General features: G+C 43.7%; 2 long non-coding RNA genes across 3 annotated transcripts; both read left to right on the forward strand.

Moving 5' to 3' along the window:
• The first annotated feature begins 4,624 nt into the window (after positions 1-4,624).
• LOC127321606 (uncharacterized) lies at positions 4,625-6,942 on the forward strand. Its single transcript, XR_007864197.2, has 5 exons — positions 4,625-4,942; positions 5,032-5,128; positions 5,216-5,370; positions 6,256-6,331; positions 6,486-6,942. It is a non-coding gene; the product is annotated as an uncharacterized lncRNA (long non-coding RNA).
• A 9,467-nt stretch (positions 6,943-16,409) lies between these two features.
• Positions 16,410-18,319, forward strand: LOC127321607 (uncharacterized). 2 transcript variants are annotated; one of them, XR_011754184.1, is made up of 4 exons: positions 16,410-16,506; positions 16,594-16,748; positions 17,634-17,709; positions 17,864-18,319. It is a non-coding gene; the product is annotated as an uncharacterized lncRNA (long non-coding RNA). The 2 variants fall into 2 exon arrangements; XR_007864198.2 differs by lacking the exon at positions 17,634-17,709.
• The last annotated feature ends 7,380 nt before the right edge of the window (positions 18,320-25,699 follow it).

Raw genomic sequence — 25,699 nt, forward strand, 5'->3', positions numbered from 1 at the left:
ACAACTATATCGTGGGGAATTAGAAGGGGCTCCCCACCCACCAATTGCTCCGCAAGATACAACCGCTACGGTAAGCGCATCCGTTGATGTACAAGAGGTGGAAATACGGTTGACTATTCCGTCCCACTCCAGATCTTATGGTTAACACGGGTATTACGGCACAAGAATCACTGGCGACATTTGTTGTTTAATCCTAGATGGATATAAACCCTTTGCAATGGAACCTCCACCATATCAACACAATCCATGGTTCCATTGCCAACCACATAGTCATATTCATAGTTATGAAAATAGTGGTTTTGGTTTTTATGCAATAGTGATAACCATAGTACTTTGCAAGTAATTTGATAGAAATACTAAAATGACATGAGCAAGTGATGAACTTGCCTGAACACTGCAAAGTTTTGCAGTTGGATGGTGTGGACTGACCCTTGTCCTCTGTTTCTGAAAAATAGCATCATTGTCCGATAAGGGCAATGGTTAAAGAAGCAATTATGCATGATTCCAGTTTTAGGGTTTGTTTCCCCCTTCCGATGTCGTTATTATTTCATGTGAGAGGTTAATACTAAGAACAATTTGGAGATACTTAATTTCGGGCAAAATACAACCTTGATATGTTGTCAAGGTGTTTTTAAAGTTTAAAAGAACTTATGGTCTTATTTTCATTATTGAAAATAATATTTGTGAATTAGATGATTATTTGATTCATCAAATTTGAACTTATTCCTGTTTATTTTCAACAATTATATTTCATATTTTATTATGATAGAGTTTTTTATACTGAGTGGTTTTCATATTTTTAATTATTTTTTTAGAGCCAATAAACATTTATGGTGTAATTTCAAAGTTTCTGGATTTTAAAGAATTGTGAAAAGACCATTTTGCCCCTGGGCCCACATGTCAGTGAGGCCCAGCGGGTTGAGCTAGACCAGCTCGGGTCCAACCGACCCGAGCGGTCGCTCACTCTCTCCCCTCGCTCACGTGTGTCTGAACCCTAACCCTAATCCTCCTCTGGCGACTCGCGTCGCCACCGCCGTCGCCTCACGATTCCGGCCGCCTCTCGCCCTTGCCGGCGACGAGGTGGTGCGGATCTGGACCGCCTCTCGATGGCGCATCAGATCCACCGCGGCGATTTGCGATTCGCCACCTGCTCGCCTCGCCCCCCTTCATCTCTGGTCACCTGGCGTGGAGTTTCGTGGCGATCTCGTCGCCTCCGATGCTCCAGATGCTGTGGCGCTGCCGTGCTCAGCCGTGGTGGTGATGGTGTTGTGGCACCGCCGTGGCTTGGCCTGGCCTGGCGCCGCCGCGCCCAGGTGTGTGCCGCCTTGGCCGCCATGGCCGTGCTCTTCGCTTCGCCTCCCTGGTGAGTAATATCGCCTCCTCCTCTCCCTTTCTGTTCTGCTCTCTTCTTCCTCCTCCTGTTCTGGCCACGGCTGCTCCATCTCATGGAGAAGCTTGCCGTGCCCATACTCTGATGATGTGCCATGCTCGAAGTGCAAGCATATGCTGTTGTGATGTTGCTCTGCTATTCGCTGTGCTGCTGCTGCTATGCTGTTCATGCTACTGGCCCTACTGGCCTTGGCCATTGTTGTCCTGGCCATGCCAGTGCTAGCCATTCTTGCTAGATTCTTGCTCTGTGCCTCTGTTCATGTTATTATGCTTGCCAGACACTCAAGTGTGTTCATGATTATTGTCCTGGCTTGATTACTGTGTGTAGTCCTTGTAGTTTTGCAAGGGCTAGATCAATTGTGTGATAATTCTTGTGCTCAATTCATGATTATGCTCAATTGAGCATTACTATGGGCTTAGCAGTGTTATTCAGTGATGAATTTATATATGCCTTGCTTGTGTATTATGGTCCAGTGGTTCTTCAAGCATTTGATGTGCTACTGGATACAATCATGAGTCATTTATGTGACTATCTGTGAATTCAGTTATGGCATAGTTGAATTTATTCAATGGCTGGTTGGTTCCTGTTACTGTATTTGGTTGTGACAATCTTTAGCAAGAGCTAGTGGTGCTCTGATGATCAATTGATCAATTCTTGCTTGTGAGTAAGTGTATGCTCCTCTCTGTGACTCACTGGTGCTCATCCAGGGTTGTTTGTGCTTCATACAGGCTTAGCCTGTGTGTGCTGGTGCTAGCATAAGCATCAGTGGATGCTTGCAATGATCCATTGGATCAATTGCAAAGCTCTGTACAACAGTTGTTTGTCTGTTCCATTTATCTGCTTACTTTGCCTTGATAAATGGATGAATAATGTGAACTGTGGCACAGTGATGATCATATCAATTAAATTAAATAGGGCTAGCTGGATGACAACCTATGGTTGGTACCCTAGCCCTCAATTGAATCCAAATGGATAGTGATGTGTGGGTTCTTGTGCTGGCTTAGGGTTGAGGTGAACCTGGCAGCACTAGTGATGCTATCATGGTTGCTCCCCTCTCTGTGACTTCCTATGGTGGGTGATCTGTTTGCTGGGATGGAACAATTGCTCACTGGATTGATCCAATATTGGACTTCCAGTGGCTTTTGATGTTGACAACAAAATATAGACAAGGATATGTATATAGTCTGATGGCATAGTTAGCTGTAGTTGCTAAGTGTGTGGGCTAGGCTAGCTGTGACTTCATCCCTTGCTGGATTTCTTTAGTTATGCACTGATTTGCATAACTGATGTTCCCATAGGATGATTGCCTAGTGGTCTTACCCATATTTTCTTGCACCAAATGGCTTTACAGCCAGATGATGACACAAACAGGGTATTCTACCCTTCTGTGCTGCTGTGATGCATTGGATGCTTATGTATGAGCAGAACTTGGTTTTGCTTAGGTTGATTTGATGTATACCTCACTCCAGCTCCTAGAAATGTTGTTGGTGTAGAGGGTTTGCTTCTGTGATGATCTTATGCTTGCCCTGCTCCTCCTAGCAAGCCTGTGGTGCTGGATTGTAACACCCCAACTTTTTCAACCTTGATTAGTTGTCCTTATTTCAAAAATCAGGGGGAACAAAAACTTTTTCTATAGACTAATTAAGGTGAATTGCCTTGATCTGTTTGCTATGATGAATTGCCTTGATCTGTTGGTAGATGAATTGTCTTGATTTGCTTGTTAAATTTTGTATTGAGCTACCTCATAGAACGACACCCCTAGTGGTTAAACAAGCAACTCACCAAATAAAACACATGTGTGGCTTAGGAAGAATTGTTTTCCTTCTTACTACATCAAACCTCTCTCCTGATGACAACATGGGTGTGCCATCTTGATTTTTCTCTTTGTGGTACAAGATAGCTCAATCATCCTTAATTCACAACTTGGTGATCTCAATGCATGGATCTCATCTGTGCATCTCCCTCTACAATTTCCACATCCTGCATGTCTCATTCTACCCTTGCATCACATATATTTAACTTGATCTTATACCCTATCCAATGATTCAACTCTAGATCACTTGCTTCACTTTTACCTCTTGTTTTTATTCAAGTTTAATCTTCACAAAACCAAGAGTGGGAATGATGGATACATTTTGTAGCCACCATCTACCCTTGAGAACACTCCTCCCTAAATTAGTTTCCCTCCTCAAAAATCCTACAGTTTTCCTTCTCTAGTTTTGATCACAAAACTACTTCTAGTTTTATTAAAACTTTCCAAGATTTCTCTTCAAAGAAAACAAGGAACTGAAATGAGTTTTGTTTTTCATCCCATTTCTACCAAGTATTGATTTATAAAACATTATTTCTATTTTGCTTTGTTTTAACAAAAAGCTTGTTTATGGTACCTATACCATTTCTTGTTTCCCTCTTGATTTTTTTTACCTTTGAGAAAAACTCTACCTTACTTGAGAAAGTAAGTAGAATATTTTGAACCCCTATGTTCCAACTAGTTTTATCTCAACACTTTCAAACTTCATTCCACTTGAGTTCATTCCCAATTGTCCCTAGACAATTGAGGTGTTTCAAATACTTTTCAAACAAGATCTATTTCAAATGACAACTCTTACACATCTTATGCACTTCTCTGGCCCACCACATTGTATCCCCTCCACCCTCCAATTCTGGATCAAATGGATGATCATTTGATACTTTCAACTCACTCCCTATTGACCTCTCATTTGTAGAGCAATTTATATTCTTTTCCATCATTACCTTGACCTCATGAATTCATGATTTAAGTCCCCATATTCTTCATTGTGAGTATATGGTTACTTCACTCACCATCTCTCTTAATCTTGCTCTACCATTGTCTCAACCACCATCACCACCATCATCTCTTGGCCAATTTGATAATTTGATCAAAGTACTTTATTCTCCAACATTTCCATCAATGTTTATTATCACCTCTCTCCCAAATTTTAATACATCATCAAACCATTTTTAGCTAACCCCTCAAATACTCAACCTCGGTCGACATTCATGAAGTGGCATTGCACTTTGTTTGTTCACTTGTGGTTGTCAAGAAGGAGCCGGCCATGGCAAGAAAATTCGGCCAGCCCTCCCTCCTCATTTCCTTCTCTTCCAAGCCTTGCCTCCCAACTACCCCAATCACTAAATGGGCAGCCACCCACCTTGGCCAATCAAATAAGGAGGCAGCCACCCCTCTCCCTCTATAAATTGGCCCTTGGCCGGCCACTCCCTCCTCCTTTGGTCATTTTTCTCACACTCCACTCCCTCACACTCTCCTCTACCTCTCCCCCACGAAAATGCTGCTGCCCCTTGCTCCCATGGCCGGCCATGGCCATGGAAAGAACTCCAAGATGAAGCTCCCTCCTCCCTCAAGCTCCTCCTCACCATGAGAGCCTCCCTCTCCTTCTTCTCCCCAACCCTAGATGGTTTTCTCTCCTCTTCCTCTTCCTCCATTGCTAAGATTGGATCTTGATGCAGGTGCATGTTGGTCCAAGCATGGAGAAGCTTGAGCTATCCTCAGATCAGAAGTTCTTGAGCAAAGTTCGTCCAAATCCTTGCAGTAATTTCTGCTATCTTGCTGTTTCAGATTCTGGTACGAAATTGTAAAATCCACCAAATCTCGTGCGCAGATCCAAATCGAGTGATTCAAAGTTCCGCAGATAGATACGGAAAAGATCTACAACTTGGCGTTGGTCTCATCCTCAAATTCGTTACGGATTGTCCGTGGTAAATAAAGTTCTGTAAACATGCAGGTTCACTGTTTGTTAGATTTGTTCCGTTTTACGAAACCTTTTTGAGCAAACTCAACTGTAGGTGAAAGCCCTCTTCAATACCTTCATTTTGGCGGTGGTTTCACTTCGATTGACCTCCTGAAACTGAAATGGTTCACAGGTCAAGATCTGGTCAGATATGACTTTGTCGAATTAAACCAGGAGCTTGGGAACGAATCTTTGAGTGAAACAAATTGGGTAAGAACCACCTATTCAATACCTTTCAGATGCAGCTGACCTCATATTTTTGTGATGGATGTACGATTTGTGTTGAATTAAACTTGTTCTGTGTGCTCTGCAGACATGGCTGTTAGCTTTTAAATCACCAAAAATCCATATTTGAACCTAATTGAGTGATTCCAACTTTGTAGGACTACTGAATGTTTTGTTAATCATCTCAAACAAGTTTCAAACATTTATCTGTTATGAAAATCCAGACATAAAGCAAATGGTGAAGACATGCAGTAATCTTGTTAATCCATTTGTGAGAGTTTCAGAAATAAATTGAACCCAAATCCAATTGTGTATGCATCTCTGTTTAAATATATTTCAAATGCCAGTGGTCTCATATTTTTAGGATTTTTCTACGATTTATGGCTTACAGATCTTGTTTTCTGTACAGTCAGATTGAAAGAAATTCCTAAAATTGTAGATTTAATCTTTTTGGGTGATTCCAATTGGGTTAGCCTTGTATTAGTACTGGCCATCTAGGAAAAATATTATTAGTCTCTGTTCATGCATATTCGTTACTGTTAGTAAGGTATATGTGTGACATGCATTGTTGGACCAAAACTTGTTGGTCTATTTAAAACCCTTGACCAACTCTCTTTATTAGGAATGGACAACCTTTGTTTTATGCTTGCAAAACAAAACCTCTGCAACTTAACATTAGCCCTATTGTTTTGCTTAAGTTTTCAAATGATGTGGAATATGGTTTGCTTCCTATTTTGGATGTTGTGTTGTGTGAGCCAACTAAGTTAGGAAAACTGTTTTCTACTTTTCCAAAAAATGCTTGAAAATGTTTTGCGAATGTATTTGATGTCAAACTAATGCTCTTGTCCTCTTTATGATGTTATCTACCAGGGGATGTTTGGGTTATACCATGGTGATAACCGAGAGAGGCAATTGCTAAGTTGTGATACTCTCATACCTTTACTAGGTAAATAACACGGGTTTTCTTTAAGTTGTTTGTGGTATCTATAAGTCCTTTGTATGGTAGCTCTTTATTGAATGGTTAAATTATGGTTGATTGTATGTTTGTTTTGTTGGTGCAATGTGATTGATTGTGTTCCTTTTATATTTTCCGGCGATAGACGCGAGCAATTCCAGAGAAGAAGAAGAAGTGGAATTGGACAAGGATTTTTTTTATATTGTTGGGATTCTTATATTGATAGAGTTGAAGAAGTACAGGGACAAATAAGCCAAGGCAAGCCATCTTTTGATCTCTGATCCGGTGTCTACTTGGATGTCATTTGTTGATGTTCAAAGCACCTTCATTCTATGTGTGTTATTATCTCTATTTATGTCATCTATGTGTGTTTGCAAGTGGGGTACTCCCTAGTGGTGATGCTCCACTATTTGTCCTTGTGTTATGGGATGCATGGTAACATGGCCGTGCTATCCCACTTGGTTATCTTGTATGCTCAACTTGAGCATGTTCCATCTCAAGATAGTAACTTACACCACACCCACCCCTTTTGTAGTATAGAGGTATCAATGTCATGATCTTGGTGTATTCTCAACTTGAGAGGAGTATGCCGTGTACCATCTTGGAGAATATATATGTTGGATAGTGACACTCCACTATCTAAGTTGTGTAGTTAGCACCACAAATCTGAGAGTATATTCCTCCTTGTGTTGTCATAATACATGCTTACCTTAAGCAAGTATGATCCACTCCACTACCCCTTTATACCTCATCTATGGCGGGATGACTCTCATCTCGGCCGTAGTTCAATACTAGTTCAACTCATGAAACTATAGGTTGGGAACCCCTCAAGGTTTACCTTGTTGTAAATGTTTATGAAAACCTTGGGTGAGGCAACCTTACCCAAGCGTATGGTTTATGAAAGAAAAGGATCTTGACAAAGATGGTTGGAAAGAGGAAAGTGTGGGTGTGACTTGGGTTTTTGAGAAAAACGACACATGGTTCTTTGTATTCGCCCGGAACAATTACACAGCGCAACCACATTATCCAAAGTGGGTACGGGCTTAGTCTGACGTCTGTTGAAATTGGCATGAGCCACCTTCACAACTCTCTAGGAGGGTCGCGATGACCTCTGACACCGGGTTGCGCTCTGAAGGAGGCAATACACTGCATTAACTTGCAGCCGGACGATTACTGAGGGTCTTCTGTCATGGCGCCGGAGATACGCTCAAAAGGAGGTATGCTGCCGGGGTGCCGGGAAGGGGTAAGCCCGCAGGGAAGGACTTTTGTCAAGGGAGACAGGCGAAGGACTATGACTGATTATCCGAGTCTCGCATACTTTTTGTATGTCGAACCGGGGATGATCCCGGCGGATTTATCGGTTCTTGTGGGGAAAGTGCGCACACTCTGCAGAGTTAAAACTATTCGAATAGCCGCGTCCGCGGTCGTGGACGGTTGGGATGGCCGTTACCGAGCTGTGTCGAGTTTTGGTTTTGAAAATGATTTCCAAAGGAAATGCGTGTGTTGGAAGTACCAGAAGGGTACGGGAAAGATGTTGTGCCGACCATGTGGAGATGGTTGAGGAAAATGAAACAAGATGGGGTGACCCTTCCTAGTGTTTCATGTAGAGGAACTTTTCTTTAACAAAGATATAGAGATGTCATAGGACTTCCCTAGCATTACCATCAAATGAGATGCCGGTATGCTAACTCTTCTCTAACAAAGATATAGAGATGTCATAGGACTTCCCTAGCAATCCCATCAAATGAGATGGTGGTATGCTAACTCTTCTTTAACAAAGATATAGAGATGTCATAGGACCACCATAGTGTCCGCATCACTTGAGATGCTGGTATGCTATATCAACAAGAGAAACTATTTCTCTTTCACATGCTTTATCCACGAGAGAAACTACTCTTCCTCTCTTGTCTTCTTTAGTTAGAACTAGGAAAAATGCCCGTGCGTTGCATCGGGTAAGGAAAGGAACATTTTCCATGGAACATACAAAGTAAGATTTCGTTAGAACAACCACGATATGCATAAACCAACCAACTTCATCGCACCCACAACGCGTCCCCTGGTCAGTTGCGCTGCCTTAGAGCATCTCCACTCATTTGGCCTCCCCACGCCGAAATCCGAGGTTAATTTCGTCCGGATTGGATATAAAATTGGCGTGGGGAGAACCAGTTTCCCAGCCACGATCTCAGGTGAAGACGCCGATCTAATTTCGAAAAACGAAAGCTTGACGAAATACGACTAAAAACGTTTGAATTTAGACTGAATTTAATGATATTTACTATATAGAGGGCGAAGTTCATACATAGAGGTTGAATTCTAATATATTTCGAATTCGGCCGGGGAATACAACTTTAAATATTAAATCACGGCGCTCTACATGCCGAAATGGCGGTAGAACACCGTGTAGTCGCCGTCGCCGTCGCCGCCATCATCGTCGGAGCCATCGTTGTCGAAACGCGGCGGCGCCGCCGCCGCCTGGCTGCTGGTGTCCTGGCCGGGGTCTCCCCACCGGCCACCGTTGCGCGGCGGGGACGGCGATGGCTTGTACCACTCGTCGTCGGACTCCTCGAGGTCGATGACGGGGACGGGGGCACCAGATGGAGGAGTCGCAGGCCGGAGGTAGCGAGCGGCCTGCTCGAGGAGCCGAGCCTGCCGCTCCGCCTCCTCCTTCTCCCACTGTTCCCTCGTCCAGGCGCAGGCCTGGTCGAGGGGCATGGCGTTGTCGGCGGGGACGAGGTCCTGGAGGGACCTCGCCATGACGGCCTCGAGGATTGCGGCGTCCTCGGCGTCGTTGACCTCCTCCACCTTCACCTTCGCCGGGTTGCCCTTCCGCTCGTTGGAGGTGCCTGGTTCGCGCTTGGGGCGAACCAGGCGGAGGTGGCCGCATGGCGTCGACGTCTCGCGGATGACCATCCCGCCGCCGCCGCTGCGCGCGCGGTTGCTCGGCGTGGAAGGCCGCTCCGTTTTCACCGGCGCCCATGATGGCGCCGACCTGGAGATCGGCGTGGACCTCGACGCCGAGCCGGACGATGACGAGCTGGCAGCCATGCGCCGTGGCTGCCAACTGCTTCCCCGGCGACGGCTGGCCGATACCCTCGACAGCGGGGGCATCGTCAGAACGGGATAGTTGCCGCCCTCGATGTGTTCGAGGACGGCCTCGAGCGTCCGACCCGGCGCGCTCCACCAACGCCGGCGCCCAGCGGCGTTGTTGCGCGGAGGCGGCGGGCCATCGTAGGAGGCGAGCTCCCGTTCCCACCGCCGTAGGAAGAAGGAATTCCACGCCGTGTAGTTGTCGGGGTGGAACTGTGGCTCGGCGCGGTCCTGGTCCGACAAGGTCAGCCGGACCTCCTCGATGGCGATGTCGAGGGCGTGTCCCTGGGGCGGCGGCGGGATTGGCACGGCGCCCGCACTTAGCCGCCACCCGCCGCCGGGAGGCCTCGTACGTGTCCGGCGGGCAGGGGTACCCCGCCTGGTGGAGGAGGTGCCCCTCCCACGCGTGGAGCGACCGGCGGGGGAAGCTGTTGTTGGCCGTGCCGTCTTCCTCGTTGAACGCCATGGATCTCGTCGATGGAGCAGTGGCGGATAGGGTTCGTCTCTGGCTGGGGTTTCGGCGGTGCTACGCGTCGCGGCGAGTTATGTAGGCGGGGCTGGACTCGGCGATTAAATGCCGCATGGATGCTACGCGTCCGCGGTGAGCTGACCGGCGGCAGCCCTTATTGCGCGCGGAAGACGATGCGTGTGCCGCTGACTGGCCGGGTCCATCTCTGCGGCGAAGCCGAAGCGAAAGCGCGGGAGAGAATTCTCGGCGTTTCGCGTGCTTTTGCTTCGTCCGGAGTCCCCGAGCGCACCTCGGGGGACCGGGGATGGCGTGGGCTCGCCGGATGGATTTAGGCCAAAATCCGGGGAAAACGAGGAATCGGGGGCGCGGCTGGGCCGAATTTCGCCGGCCGGATGAGAAAAACGGCGCTCGGGGGCCTTTTCGGGGAGATGAGTGGGGATGCTCTTAGCCTAGTCTACCCGCCGCTAAGCCTGGCCACCCGCTGCGATCATCACCTCACTTTGCTCCGCGAAGGCTTTCGTCTTCTGAAAGTCGAGGAGTAGATGAAGCATAAACGAAGGGATAAATTTTCTCAAAGGATCCAGGATGAGAATTAACCGGATCAACCCAAATTGTTATGGTATTTTTTGTTTTCGGTTTGCATGAACCATGCATGATTCTTTCACCACAACGGACAGTAATACTCCCTCCATTCAAATGAACAAGGCGTTCTATTTTATGTATTTTTTATTAGAAATTACTCAAAATATATAAATATTGTTGATATAGAATTGACATCATTAGAAAGTGTTTTTAATACGAATCCAATGAGACTAATTACATATAATATAATCAAAATTTAGTTGCTCAATTGTTTCGGTCAAAGTTCGCCTTCAAATGCGGCGTGCGTCTAAACGGATGTCAATTAATTCACCAGGCACAACAAAAAATCACCAGGAGAATAGTACCGCTGGGAGGAAGGTCCGAGCTGCAGGCTGCCGGCGAGGGCCAGGACGTGAAACACAACATAAGAGACCTTTCACAGCAACTTCCAAGGTCAATCGCACACCCCACCTGTCTCTATCTCCTCACATCTCAAACAAATACACAACTGGCATGTAGAGCCCCAGGTCAGCCACTGAGCTCACGAAGGCCAAAGTCGATTCATGTTAATGCTAGGAGGAAGATGAAGTAATCTAAAGATGATGCTACGTGGAACACGAATTTGGTAAGAGGTGCAAACTCGGTAGTCCACTTATGGCGGCCACGAACTGAAATATCAACCATATGACTGCAAGAGGCACGCGCAGCAAACTTTTACGACCCCCGCATCGTAATCAAACCGCACGCCTGATCTTTCCCCTCAATGCACGACGTCAGCGTGGAGCACAACCAGGCAGCCAAGCAGCTTGACGGGCTGTGCTAGGGCGGGCGCGTGACGGGATACGTTAGGCCAGGCCCGCCCGACCACGAGCAGGAACACCGAGGCGGCGGTAGCCGGTAGGACGACGGGAGGCTTGGATGCCGAGCGTCACAACCGCGGTCGCCCTGGCAGGTCCTTGGGAGTCTGCACGAGGGGATTTTTCCAAGGTGAATAGAGAAAAGAAGAGCGAACCGGTAGGTCGCAATTTGGTAGTATTATGTAGTTTGGTGGGAGGGTAAAACGGTAAAAGTAAGGACGGACGAACAAGAAACCTTATTTTCTTTATTATTAGGTATAGATTGTTATCACCTTCTTGATGGTTTGCGAGTACAATTCAAATGTACTCACGGCTTTGTCCCTGGCTATTTACTTGGCCAGACTTGAAGGAGTTCGACAGATGAAGAAGGAGTTGGCGACGTCTATGCGAGCTAGGAACGGCTTCCCAGTCAGTTGCCTGTAGGGTTATGGCAGATGACTTGGGTACTGCGCTGCTGAAGTGATGATGCTACTCTGATGTTTAGTTAGGCCCTTCGAGGCTATTATGTAATTATCGGTCATGTGACCATGTTGTAATTTTCTTATTCCGCTTTGTAATTGGATGGTGTAATTTGATATCAGTTCGGTTATGTGTTCACGGCGCACTGATCATGGGATCGTGAACTGTATACATAACAGGGAATTTCGGACCGTTAGTCCGAGGTCCCCACAGAGCTGGTATCAGAGCTATCCTGACTGTAGGAGACCCTAGTTAGCATGGACGTTAGTTAGGAAACAAGTAATTGGGAAAACTATTTACGAAACAAATTATTTCTTTAGTAGGAAGCATAGCTTCTACTCCTCTTATTTCTTCAAAGCTTCTAAATTCTTATCTCTCCGCTTTATTAAAATGTTTGAAAATTCTTACTCTATTGTCTCATCCACTTCAAACCCACATGTTAGACGATGTCCCCAACTCAGACCGGAGACTCAAACTCAAAGATGGATCAATCCCTCGGGAAGACTCGTGTATCTCCAACGACAGCTATTGAAGATTGGATGCCGACTTAGCCGTGCACATAAAGGGATAAAGGATCACGTCTTTGGTTGTCACCAAAGTCTGTCAGAGAGCTGACCTTGTTCCTCTTTGGACTCGCACTTTCGCAGTCGTCAAGGATCAAGTTCTCAATTTCTTGACTAGTTATTTTTAGGCCAGCCACGAGAAGATCTCTACTTCAGAAGCACCTCAACAGCTACCTCTTCGAAGACCTCATGTTTCCGGGATGTCGAGACTAGAAGTTCTACGCAGCTTTCTCCTCCGCCTCAACATCAACGACTCAACACCCGGCCCCTTCACCACCAACTGCTACAAGGATCCAAGTTGAAGCCGATGCTAATGTTATGAAGACGTCAACATATGCGACCAGCCCCAAACCTATAGGATGGATAGGACAAACTCAATCGCTTTGATTGAGCTACCCCGCGCATTAGGAATTTCTGGGTACTTAGAGTACCATGTCTGGTGTGGTGATTGCTTGTGGTTCCCTAGTGTGCTGCCTTGAATGTTTGTATCTGTTTGCTGGGTGCATGTATGTCTTGCTATTTAGACGTTTCCGCCCTTTTTAATTGTTTGAAATTTGTGAAATAGAAATTAAAAATGGAAATCTGCCAGTGTACTGTTTTGCTAATAAAAATAGTTTGGTAGATCCGATTGATGTGATTCCAATTGCACTAGAACCAGTATGAAATTATCTTTCAGACGCCACTAACGTTGTATTTTTAGGATTTGTGTGCGATTTTTAATAAATAAAACTTGATCACTGTTTCTGGTTAGTGTTTTGAGTCTCAAAAATTGAAAAATAAATATTTTTGAATGATTCCAATTGTGTTGATCTTGTTTTGTTACTGTGCATCTAGGAAAAATACCAGTAGCCTCTGTTAGTGGTATTGTGTCTCTGGTTATGGTTGTATGGGTGTCACATGCAATGATAGGATTAAAGTTTGCCTCGCCGATGTTTTGCTAACTATTAGTTAAATTGGGTAGACTAACGAAAGACTCTAACTCTAAACCCGTTGGAAGTTGTTTTTCAACTGTCAAGAAAACTAACCCGACCCCTATCTACGCTGACTTCCTTCAAGATCAGCTGGAGCATCTCCACTACGCCAAGAAAGAAGAAGCCCTACCTTCAAGAGTGACTGCACCTCTACGAGAAGACATGCTAACTTGGTCTAACCTTGGAGTATACTCGCGCTAACCGCGAGGATATCTTTTTGAAACTACCCTCGAACAGACCGTCTAACAAGTTGAGAGAACAATAGCGTCAAAGCCGAGCTACACCACATGGTTCATCTGGTCCTCATCAATTGAAGCTTCTGAAGATACTCCAAGACTCAAGACTTTAGGCGTAGTTTACCGCTAACTTCTTAGTTGTTACTGAAATCAGCACTGACCCTCAAGCTGAAGATTGTCTTCGACGACCCCTGTTGCTGCTTCATATGGGTACCAACCAGGCGTTTCTTCAACTTTCTAACTCGCCGCGCGTCCCATATGGTTCAGTTAACACCGTGAGTGCCTCTTGAAGTGGTGGTCTGCACGTCGCCCCCGAAGATTCTTCAGCTGAACAAGGAAGACCGATGACTTCTTCCGAAGCCCCGTACGTAACTACAAGGCAGAAGCTCTGAGTTTTTCCGAGAACCCGATGAAAAATCTTAAGGGTGGAAGACTTCGTCTTCCACTAAAATCAAGCTAACTCTAAAAAGGTTTTCAGCCCTGCTCAAGCACCGTTGGGTGCACTAACCCTCCCACAGTCTTGAACCTCCGCCAGGATCGTGAAGAAGCTACAGATCCAACACCTGCATGGAGTAGTCAACCTCTTTATGAAGCTCGCCATCGGCCGAAATCCAACATGTCTCCCAGAAGATGAAGCAAACGATTTTCTCTACAACGGCACGTCTACAGAAGAATGGAGTCTGACTTTGGTTAAACTTTATAACCCCTCTAGTTCTACCCCCAGTAATCTCGGGATGAGATTATTTTAAGGGTGGAAGATCTGTAACACCCCAACGTTTTCAACCTTGATTAGTTGTCCTTATTTCAAAAATCAGGGGGAACAAAAACTTTTTCTATAGACTAATTAAGGTGAATTGCCTTGATCTGTTTGCTATGATGAATTGCCTTGATCTATTGGTAGATGAATTGTCTTGATTTGCTTGTTAAATTTTGTCTTGAGCTACCTCATAGAACGACACCCCTAGTGGTTGAACAAGCAACTCACCAAATAAAACACATGTGTGGCTTAGGAAGAATTGTTTTCCTTCTTACTACATCAAACCTCTCTCCTGATGACAACATGGGTGTGCCATCTTGATTTTTCTCTTTGTGGTACAAGATAGCTCAATCATCCTTAATTCACAACTTGGTGATCTCAATGCATGGATCTCATCTGTGCATCTCCCTCTACAATTTCCACATCCTGCATGTCTCATTCTACCCTTGCATCACATATATTCAACTTGATCTTATACCCTATCCAATGATTCAACTCTAGATCACTTCCTTCACTTTTACCTCTTGTTTTTATTCAAGTTTAATCTTCACAAAACCAAGAGTGGGAATGATGGATACATTTTGTAGCCACCATCTACCCTTGAGAACACTCCTCCCTAAATTAGTTTCCCTCCTCAAAAATCCTACAGTTTTCCTTCTCTAGTTTTGATCACAAAACTACTTCTAGTTTTATTAAAACTTTCCAAGATTTCTCTTCAAAGAAAACAAGGAACTGAAATGAGTTTTGTTTTTCATCCCATTTCTACCAAGTATTGATTTATAAAACATTATTTCTATTTTGCTTTGTTTTAACAAAAAGCTTGTTTATGGTACCTATACCATTTCTTGTTTCCCTCTTAATTTTTTTTTACCTTTGAGAAAAACTCTACCTTACTTGAGAAAGTAAGTAGAATATTTTGAACCCCTATGTTCCAACTAGTTTTATCTCAACACTTTCAAACTTCATTCCACTTGAGTTCATTCCCAATTGTCCCTAGACAATTGAGGTGTTTCAAATACTTTTCAAACAAGATCTATTTCAAATGACAACTCTTACACATCTTATGCACATCTCTGACCCACCACATTGTATCCCCTCCACCCTCCAATTCTGGATCAAATGGATGATCATTTGATACTTTCAACTCACTCCCTATTGACCTCTCATTTGTAGAGCAATTTATATTCTTTTCCATCATTACCTTGACCTCATGAATTCATGATTTAAGTCCCCATATTCTTCATTGTGAGTATATGGTTACTTCACTCACCATCTCTCTTAATCTTGCTCTACCATTGTCTCAACCACCATCACCACCATCATCTCTTGGCCAATTTGATAATTTGATCAAAGTACTTTATTCTCCAACATTTCCACCAATGTTTATTATCACCTCTCTCCCAAATTTTAATACATCATCAAACCATTTTTAGCTAACCCCTCAAATACTCAACCTCGGTCGACATTCATGAAGTGGCATTGCACTTTGTTTGTTCACTTGTGGTTGTCAAGAAGGAGCCGGCCATGGCAAGAAAATTCGGCCAGCCCTCCCTCCTCATTTCCTTCTCTTCCAAGCCTTGCCTCCCAACTACCCCAATCACTAAATGGGCAGCCACCCACCTTGGCCAATCAAATAAGGAGGCAGCCACCCCTCTCCCTCTATAAATTGGCCCTTGGCCGGCCACTCCCTCCTCCTTTGGTCATTTTTCTCACACTCCACTCCCTCACACTCTCCTCTACCTCTCCCCCACGAAAATGCTGCTGCCCCTTGCTCCCATGGCCGGCCATGGCCATGGAAAGAACTCCAAGATGAAGCTCCCTCCTCCCTCAAGCTCCTCCTCACCATGAGAGCCTCCCTCTCCTTCTTCTCCCCAACCCTAGATGGTTTTCTCTCCTCTTCCTCTTCCTCCATTGCTAAGATTGGATCTTGATGCAGGTGCATGTTGGTCCAAGCATGGAGAAGCTTGAGCTATCCTCAGATCTGAAGTTCTTGAGCAAAATTCGTCCAAATCCTTGCAGTAATTTCTGCTATCTTGCTGTTTCAGATTCTGGTACGAAATTGTAAAATCCACCAAATCTCGTGCGCCGATCCAAATCGAGTGATTCAAAGTTCCTCAGATAGATACGGAAAAGATCTACAACTTGGCGTTGGTCTCATCCTCAAATTCGTTACGGATTGTCCGTGGTAAATAAAGTTCTGTAAACATGCAGGTTCACTGTTTGTTAGATTTGTTCCGTTTTACGAAACCTTTTTGAGAAAACTCAACTGTAGGTGAAAGCCCTCTTCAATACCTTCATTTTGGCGGTGGTTTCACTTTGATTGACCTCCTGAAACTGAAATGGTTCACAGGTCAAGATCTGGTCAGATCTGACTTTGTCGAATTAAACCAGGAGCTTGGGAACGAATCTTTGAGTGAAACAAATTGGGTAAGAACCACCTATTCAATACCTTTCAGATGCAGCTGACCTCATATTTTTGTGATGGACGTACGATTTGTGTTGAATTAAACTTGTTCTGTGTGCTCTGCAGACATGGCTGTTAGCTTTTAAATCACCAAAAATCCATATTTGAACCTAATTGAGTGATTCCAACTTTGTAGGACTACTGAATGTTTTGTTAATCATCTCAAACAAGTTTCAAACATTTATCTGTTATGAAAATCCAGACATAAAGCAAATGGTGAATACATGCAGTAATCTTGTTAATCCATTTGTGAGAGTTTCGGAAACAAATTGAACCCAAATCCAATTGTGTATGCATCTCTGTTTAAATATCTTTCAAATGCCAGTGGTCTCATATTTTTAGGATTTTTCTACGATTTATGGCTTACAGATCTTGTTTTCTGTACAGTCAGATTGAAAGAAATTCCTAAAATTGTAGATTTAATCTTTTTGGGTGATTCCAATTGGGTTAGCCTTGTATTAGTACTGGCCATCTAGGAAAAATATTATTAGTCTCTGTTCATGCATATTCGTTACTGTTAGTAAGGTATATGTGTGACATGCATTGTTGGACCAAAACTTGTTGGTCTATTTAAAACCCTTGACCAACTCTCTTTATTAGGAATGGACAACCTTTGTTTTATGCTTGCAAAACAAAACCTCTGCAACTTAATATTAGCCCTATTGTTTTGCTTAAGTTTTCAAATGATGTGGAATATGGTTTGCTTCCTATTTTGGATGCTGTGTTGTGTGAGCCAACTAAGTTAGGAAAACTGTTTTCTACTTTTCCAAAAAATGCTTGAAAATGTTTTGTGAATGTATTTGATGTCAAACTAATGCTCTTGTCCTCTTTATGATGTTATCTACCAGGGGATGTTTGGGTTATACCATGGTGATAACCGAGAGAGGCAATTGCTAAGTTGTGGTACTCTCATACCTTTACTAGGTAAATAACACGGGTTTTCTTTAAGTTGTTTGTGGTATCTATAAGTCCTTTGTATGGTAGCTCTTTATTGAATGGTTAAATTATGGTTGATTGTATGTTTGTTTTGTTGGTGCAATGTGATTGATTGTGTTCCTTTTATATTTTCCGGCGATAGACGCGAGCAATTCCGGAGAAGAAGAAGAAGTGGAATTGGACAAGGATTTTTTTTCTATTGTTGGGATTCTTATATTGATAGAGTTGAAGAAGTACAGGGACAAATAAGCCAAGGCAAGCCATCTTTTGATCTCTGATCCGGTGTCTACTTGGATGTCATTTGTTGATGTTCAAAGCACCTTCATTCTATGTGTGTTATTATCTCTATTTATGTCATCTATGTGTGTTTGCAAGTGGGGTACTCCCTAGTGGTGATGCTCCACTATTTGTCCTTGTGTTATGGGATGCATGGTAACATGGCCGTGCTATCCCACTTGGTTATCTTGTATGCTCAACTTGAGCATGTTCCATCTCAAGATAGTAACTTACACCACACCCACCCCTTTTGTAGTATAGAGGTATCAATGTCATGATCTTGGTGTATTCTCAACTTGAGAGGAGTATGCCGTGTACCATCTTGGAGAATATATATGTTGGATAGTGACACTCCACTATCTAAGTTGTGTAGTTAGCACCACAAATCTGAGAGTATATTCCTCCTTGTGTTGTCATAATACATGCTTACCTTAAGCAATTATGATCCACTCCACTACCCCTTTATACCTCATCTATGGCAGGATGACTCTCATCTCGGCCGTAGTGCAATACTAGTTCAACTCATGAAACTATAGGTTGGGAACCCCTCAAGGTTTACCTTGTTGTAAATGTTTATGAAAACCTTGGGTGAGGCAACCTTACCCAAGCGTATGGTTTATGAAAGAAAAGGATCTTGACAAAGATGGTTGGAAAGAGGAAAGTGTGGGTGTGACTTGGGTTTTTGAGAAAAATGACACATGGTTCTTTGTATTCGCCCGGAACAATTACACAGCGCAACCACATTATCCAAAGTGGGTACGGGCTTAGTCTGACGTCTGTTGAAATTGGCATGAGCCACCTTCACAACTCTCTAGGAGGGTCGCGATGACCTCTGACACCGGGTTGCGCTCTGAAGGAGGCAATACACTGCATTAACTTGCAGCCGGACGATTACTGAGGGTCTTCTGTCATGGCGCCGGAGATACGCTCAAAAGGAGGTATGCTGCCGGGGTGCCGGGAAGGGGTAAGCCCGCAGGGAAGGACTTTTGTCAAGGGAGACAGGCGAAGGACTATGACTGATTATCCGAGTCTCGCATACTTTTGTATGTCGAACCGGGGATGATCCCGGCGGATTTATCGGTTCTTGTGGGGAAAGTGCGCACACTCTGCAGAGTTAAAACTATTCGAATAGCCGCGTCCGCGGTCATGGACGGTTGGGATGGCCGTTACCGAGCTGTGTCGAGTTTTGGTTTTGAAAATGATTTCCAAAGGAAATGCGTATGTTGGAAGTACCAGAAGGGTACGGGAAAGATGTTGTGCCGACCATGTGGAGATGGTTGAGGAAAATGAAACAAGATGGGGTGACCCTTCCTAGTGTTTCATGTAGAGGAACTTTTCTTTAACAAAGATATAGAGATGTCATAGGACTTCCCTAGCATTACCATCAAATGAGATGCCGGTATGCTAACTCTTCTCTAACAAAGATATAGAGATGTCATAGGACTTCCCTAGCAATCCCATCAAATGAGATGGTGGTATGCTAACTCTTCTTTAACAAAGATATAGAGATGTCATAGGACCACCATAGTGTCCGCATCACTTGAGATGCTGGTATGCTATATCAACAAGAGAAACTATTTCTCTTTCACATGCTTTATCCACGAGAGAAACTACTCTTCCTCTCTTGTCTTCTTTAGTTAGAATTGTTATCACCTTCTTGATGGTTTGCGAGTACAATTCAAATGTACTCACGGCTTTGTCCCTGGCTATTTACTTGGCCAGACTTGAAGGAGTTCGACAGATGAAGAAGGAGTTGGCGACGTCTATGCGAGCTAGGAACGGCTTCCCAGTCAGTTGCCTATAGGGTTATGGCAGATGACTTGGGTACTGCGCTGCTGAAGTGATGATGCTACTCTGATGTTTAGTTAGGCCCTTCGAGGCTATTATGTAATTATCGGTCATGTGACCATGTTGTAATTTTCTTATTCCGCTTTGTAATTGGATGGTGTAATTTGATATCAGTTCGGTTATGTGTTCACGGCGCACTGATCATGGGATCGTGAACTGTATACATAACAGGGAATTTCGGACCGTTAGTCCGAGGTCCCCACATGGATTCAGTTCTGTGGTTGTGAAGATTTGTTGAACAGCAGTGGCTGTTCAACCTGTTCTTGTGTTCTTGTGTTCTTGTGACTTACCCAGCTGCTGTCTGTCGATGAACTGATGATTCTGGCGGTGGAAAAGGTTTTATATGTGCCTTGTGTTGATCTCCTGGTCGATAGCAAGGCCTGGCCTCTCTTGGTGACACACAGAGCTGTGTGTGTGTTGTGCTGCATGCACACTGCTTTGTGAGCAGCCTAGCTGTGTGTGTGTGCACATGCTTGGTATCTGGCTTGTCTCTTGGCTGAGAGTGGATTAGCTCGGCAGCTTTGGGCATATCCTCTCCAATTCTATTTGATTTTTAACCTGCCAAGTGGCTATGCCACTTGGCATAACTTCTTTTTGTTGTGATTATGTGCAGGGAGCAAAGTGATGATCCAATGATCATGAAGATCATCAAGTACAAGACTAAATGATGTTTAGCTTGTAGTGTTAGGATAGATCATTGAATTGTAATTTCCTTTTCTTTTCTTTTTCTATTTTTGTCCAATTCTTGTAATATGTTGTAATATTCCTTTATTTCATTTGTGAATAATGTCAAGACATTGTATAATGTGTGTTAATCAATAAAGCTCAAGTTTTTCTCTAATGAGCTTGTCTTCTTATTTGTATTGTTCATAATGTATATTATTTACATTTGACTAGATGAATTTCCTCATAATTGAATTATGGTTATTTATTTAATGTTTGAATTTGAAATTCAAATTCAACTTCGGAGTTGAATTCAATCATGCAACTTAGATTTGAATTCAATCATGCAACTTAAGTTTGTAATGCAATATCTCTTCTCTCTTCTCCAAAACCCTAATTTAGTTGAGTAGGAACAAGTTTGTCGCACTCTCGAAACCCTAACCCTGTAAGGTGTGGAGAGAGAAACCTGTTCCCCTTCGATGCAGCTTTGTTTTAAAAGCGCGAAATTTCCCTGTAATTTACAATGCAATGCACATCCCTTTCTAAAATCTACCCCTCGATCATATCTAAACCTGGGACATTACAAAAAGTTCAGTCCTGCATAAAAGGTTTGGATGATCATCCAAGTAGTCAGTCCATGGGTTGGGCAATTTTTAACCAAAGATTTCATTCTTTCCCAAGCTTGGGCAACATGCTCATTATCCAATTGTTTAAAATTCATTATTCTACTTCTCAAAGATATAATTTTAGCAGGAGGATAATATCTACCAATAAAAGCATCCTTGCATTTAGTCCATGAATCAATACTATTCTTAGGCAGAGATAGCAACCAATCTTTAGCTCTTCCTCTTAATGAGAAAGGAAACAATTTTAATTTTATAATTTCACCATCTACATCCTTATACTTTTGCATTTCACATAGTTCAACAAAATTATTGAGATGGGCAGCAGCATCATCAGAACTAACACCAGAAAATTGCTCTCTCATAACAAGATTCAGTGAAGCAGGTTTAATTTCAAAGAATTATGTTGTAGTAGCAGGTGGAGCAATAGGTGTGCATAAGAAATCATTATTATTTGTGGTTGTGAAGTCACACAACTTAGTATTTTCAGGAGTACCCATTTTAGCAATAGTAAATAAAACAAACTAGATAAAGTAAATGCAAGTAACTAATTTTTTGTGTTTTTAATATGGAGATTGCAAACAAGACAGTAAATAAAGTAAAGCTAGCAACTAATTTTTTTGTGTTTTGATATAATGCAGCAAACAAAATACTAAATAAAATAAAGCAAGACAAAAACAAAGTAAAGAGATTGGAAGTGGAGACTCCCCTTGCAGCGTGTCTTGATCTCCCCGGCAACGGCGCCAGAAATTTAGCTTGATGACGCGTAAAGCACACGCCCGTTGGGAACCCCAAGTGGAAGGTGTGATGCGTACAGCAGCAAGTTTCCCTTAGTAAGAAACCAAGGTTTATCGAACCAGTAGGAGTCAAGAAGCACGTTGAAGGTTGATGGCGGCGGAGTATAGTGCGGCGCAACACCAGGGATTCCGGCGCCAACGTGGAACCTGCACAACACAACCAAAGTACTTTGCCCCAACGTAACAGTGAGGTTGTCAATCTCACCGGCTTGCTGTAACAAAGGATTAGATGTATAGTGTGGATGATGATGTTTGCAGAAAACAGTAAAGAACAATTGCAGTAGATTGTATTTCAGATGTAAATAATATGACCGGGGTCCACAGTTCACTAGAGGTGTCTCTCCCATAAGAATTAGCATGTTGGGTGAACAAATTACAGTTGGGCAATTGACAAATAGTGAGGGAATGACAATGCACATGCGGTGACCCAGCATACCACTGCATGTGGTAGTATACAAGTCGTTGATATGATCTTTGTGAAGGGACTTCTTCACAAATTGCCATATCCCTCAGAGTGGTACAACAGAAACATAGCAGGTCATAACACTCCATACTTTATTACAAACATTTTCTTAACAAGTTGGTATTCTCACAGGTCCTATGAGAACACCCTAAGATACTACTTAAGTACGATTACAACTCATAACTAAATATAAAGAGAGCTCAACAACTTATTTAGGTAAGTTCTATGTTGCTCGGCTCTATGATGCTAGGGTATGTCACTACTCCTCCACCTCCGTGTCATCGGGTCCGTAGACTATCCCATAGTCTACTCCTTCCACTCCGCCGGTAAGATCAGGCTCCTCGTAGACCATCTCGTAGCTTCCTTCTGGTGCTCCATCATTGATGGCCTCCACTTCCGGATCACAGTCTAGCAAGGGTGTCGAAAGAAAGTGAGTACAGAGGTACTCAGCAAGTTCTAAAAGAGTAAAAAGGTGTTTGATGCACTAGCTACGACCATTGATCAGGAAATCACAGGTCAATGCATGTTTTGAAATCATTTCTTCAAAAGGTTGCTTTTATTATGAAAACTATGCCCGTCAGTCTTCACAGGTTGACTAGAACTTCGTGGAGTTCCTTTCTCTCGCCGCGTCAGCTTCCCTTCCGAACAGGACCGACACCACAATTTGATACACTCTGCAGAGGTGTGTTACTTTTCCCATAAGAGATTCCACCCCTTTTGCCATCCGCAGGGACTTGCCCCCGTTCACACTTCCTTTGGTGTGAGGCCAGGTATGAAAATCCAAGCCCACACCGCCTTCTCCGCGACTGCAAATCCACCCTTTTGTCCAACCGTACACCCCCAGTAGACTTCTCCCGATAATACGGCTTTACTCACGGTGTACTCCGAACAATCCATCATAGACCGTAGAGCTTATCATCACTAATGGATGGGGATTTAAAAGGATATCCCAACCTATTGCGGCAGTGCCTCCAACACCCCACCAGCTCTACCAATCTGTTGGCGTGCAGAAGGGAAAAGATACGGCTGGCTTCTCCAGAGCCATTATAGATCTCATGGTCAACGCGGTTTGTACGGCGCTAGAATCACTGGACGGCATTGGTAATTAATCCTAGGGTGATATAACCCATGCAATGGAACCTCCACCATATCAACACCTACCATGGTTCCATTGCCAGCCACATAGTCATATTCATAGTTGGAAAGTAACATTTTATTTGCGATGCAGGAATGATACGAATATAGCTTTGCATTAAAGTAGTAGAAAATAATCAAGTTGACATGAGCAAGGGTGAACTTGCCTGTGGACTGCGAGATAGTGCAGTTCAATGCAGTTGATGGAACCTGGACCTCGGGTTCTGTAAGAAGCATCATTGTCCGGTAAGGACAATGTTATAAAATCCAAATAATGCAATCATGGATGTATTATTTTATGTTGAATCCCTTTACCCCGCTGGGTTATAGCAATTTAGGGTTGAATTAAGATTTATGCCTTTGGCAGTAACTTGCAATTGATTTAAAAGCGTAAACTATTTTAATTCACATAGAGTAAGATACTTCAAAGTAAAACTTCTTTACTTGGTGATTCCTTTACTCATTCCAAAAATAATTTGAAATCATAGAGTTACCTCTATAGTTTTTGGAATAAAAAGGAATATAGTATTTTTCTTGGAAAAATACTTTTCTCAATAGAAATGACTTGGATTAGTAGAATTTCATTTTGAAATGTTTGAAAATAAGTATTTGAACTTATTTGAGATTATTCCTTGAATTTTTAAATACAAGGCAATAATAGTTTAAAATTCCAAGTTATTATTTAAATTCTCAAATTCATAATTTTGAATTTGTTTCTTAAATTCTATTTCATATTTTATTCTGGTTAAGATTTATTTTTCATTCACTAATCCAATTTTTAATGGATTTTTAGAGTTGTATTTTATTTACTAAAAATTGGTGAAATTCTGGTCTTTTTCTTAAAAGTAAAAAAGATAGAAATACCCCTGGCCCCTATTGGGCCAGCCCACTTAACTAAGGCCCATGGGACAGCCCATTAAGGCTTGTCCCATTATGGGTCGGTGGCGCCGAAGCGGCCCACCTCGCTCCTCACTCGCCTCTCTCACTCGCTTGTCCCAAACCCTAACTCTCTCGCGTCTCCCGTGGCGATGGCGTCGCCGCCATGGCCGCCGCCGCTCTCCAGCCATCTCCATGCTACTCTACCCTAGCCACTTACCAAATCGGGACCACCGCGAGACGATCTATCGATCTGTCCGCGTGGTTTCCCCTATCTCTTCCTCTCCTGGCGAATCTCCCCTCTCTGGATCTCGTGGAGAATCGCCTCTGGCGATTGGCGATCTCCGGCGACCTCTCGTTCTCGCCGTCGACGTGTGCGCCTCCGAGATTGACCTGGCGCGGGTGCTGCTCGCAGTACTTGTGTCGTCGTCTCTGGTGCTCTGCTACGGTGGTGTGTTCGTGTTCGCCCGCGTAACGTCGGCGCCTACCCTGGTTTTGCAGCTGATATGGCCGTGCGAGCACTGCCTCTCCATGCCCTAGCTTCTGCTACCAGGCGCGTGTAAGTACTCTTCACCTCCTCCTTCTCTTCTCCATGTCTGTGCGCCTACCTTGCTACTGTACTTCTTCCTCCTCATGTTCTGTTGCTCTCTGGTGATCCTGTGATCACACAGAGCTCTGCCATGGCTGCTTAATCTGCCTATGCTTCCATTTGCTGCAAGCTCATGGCCAAAGCACCAATTTCTGGTACTGGCCATTGTCGCCTTGCTTGCTCTACATGCTCTGTTTGCTTATCTGTTGCTCCTAGCCTGCTCTAATCTTGCTATGCTCTGCTGTGCTTGCCTAAAAGCTTGCTTGTGCTTACTGGCATGTTATACTTGCTTGTCTAGGTGTATTGTGGTGCATCAGTGACACTTGTGAGTGTCAGTGGTGCTTGTGAAGTGCTTCTGTGCTTCCTGTGTAAGCTAATGATCCATTGGATCATCCATTGCTTGTTGGCTAGCTTATCTGTGTGGCTTGACTTGATTCAATTGATCCATTTGATCAATTAGATGTCAGTGATGGCTTACTGATTAATTCTGTGGCTAAGTGATTCATTTTCCTTGTTGATGCTGATGCTCAAGCATCACTATGCTACTCCTTACTTGTGCTATTGCTTGCTCTAGCTTACTGGACTAGATCTAGTGGCTGTGATGCATTGATTGGTGCCATGTTGTCCTACAGTGTGCTACTGTCAATAATTAGTATGGATCTGTGATAAATTCATGCTTGAGTTAAATTAATTCATAATGAACTGCTTA

The sequence above is a fragment of the Lolium perenne genome, chromosome 3 (genome assembly GCF_019359855.2).
Source record: "Lolium perenne isolate Kyuss_39 chromosome 3, Kyuss_2.0, whole genome shotgun sequence".
NCBI classification, from domain to species: domain Eukaryota; kingdom Viridiplantae; phylum Streptophyta; class Magnoliopsida; order Poales; family Poaceae; genus Lolium; species Lolium perenne.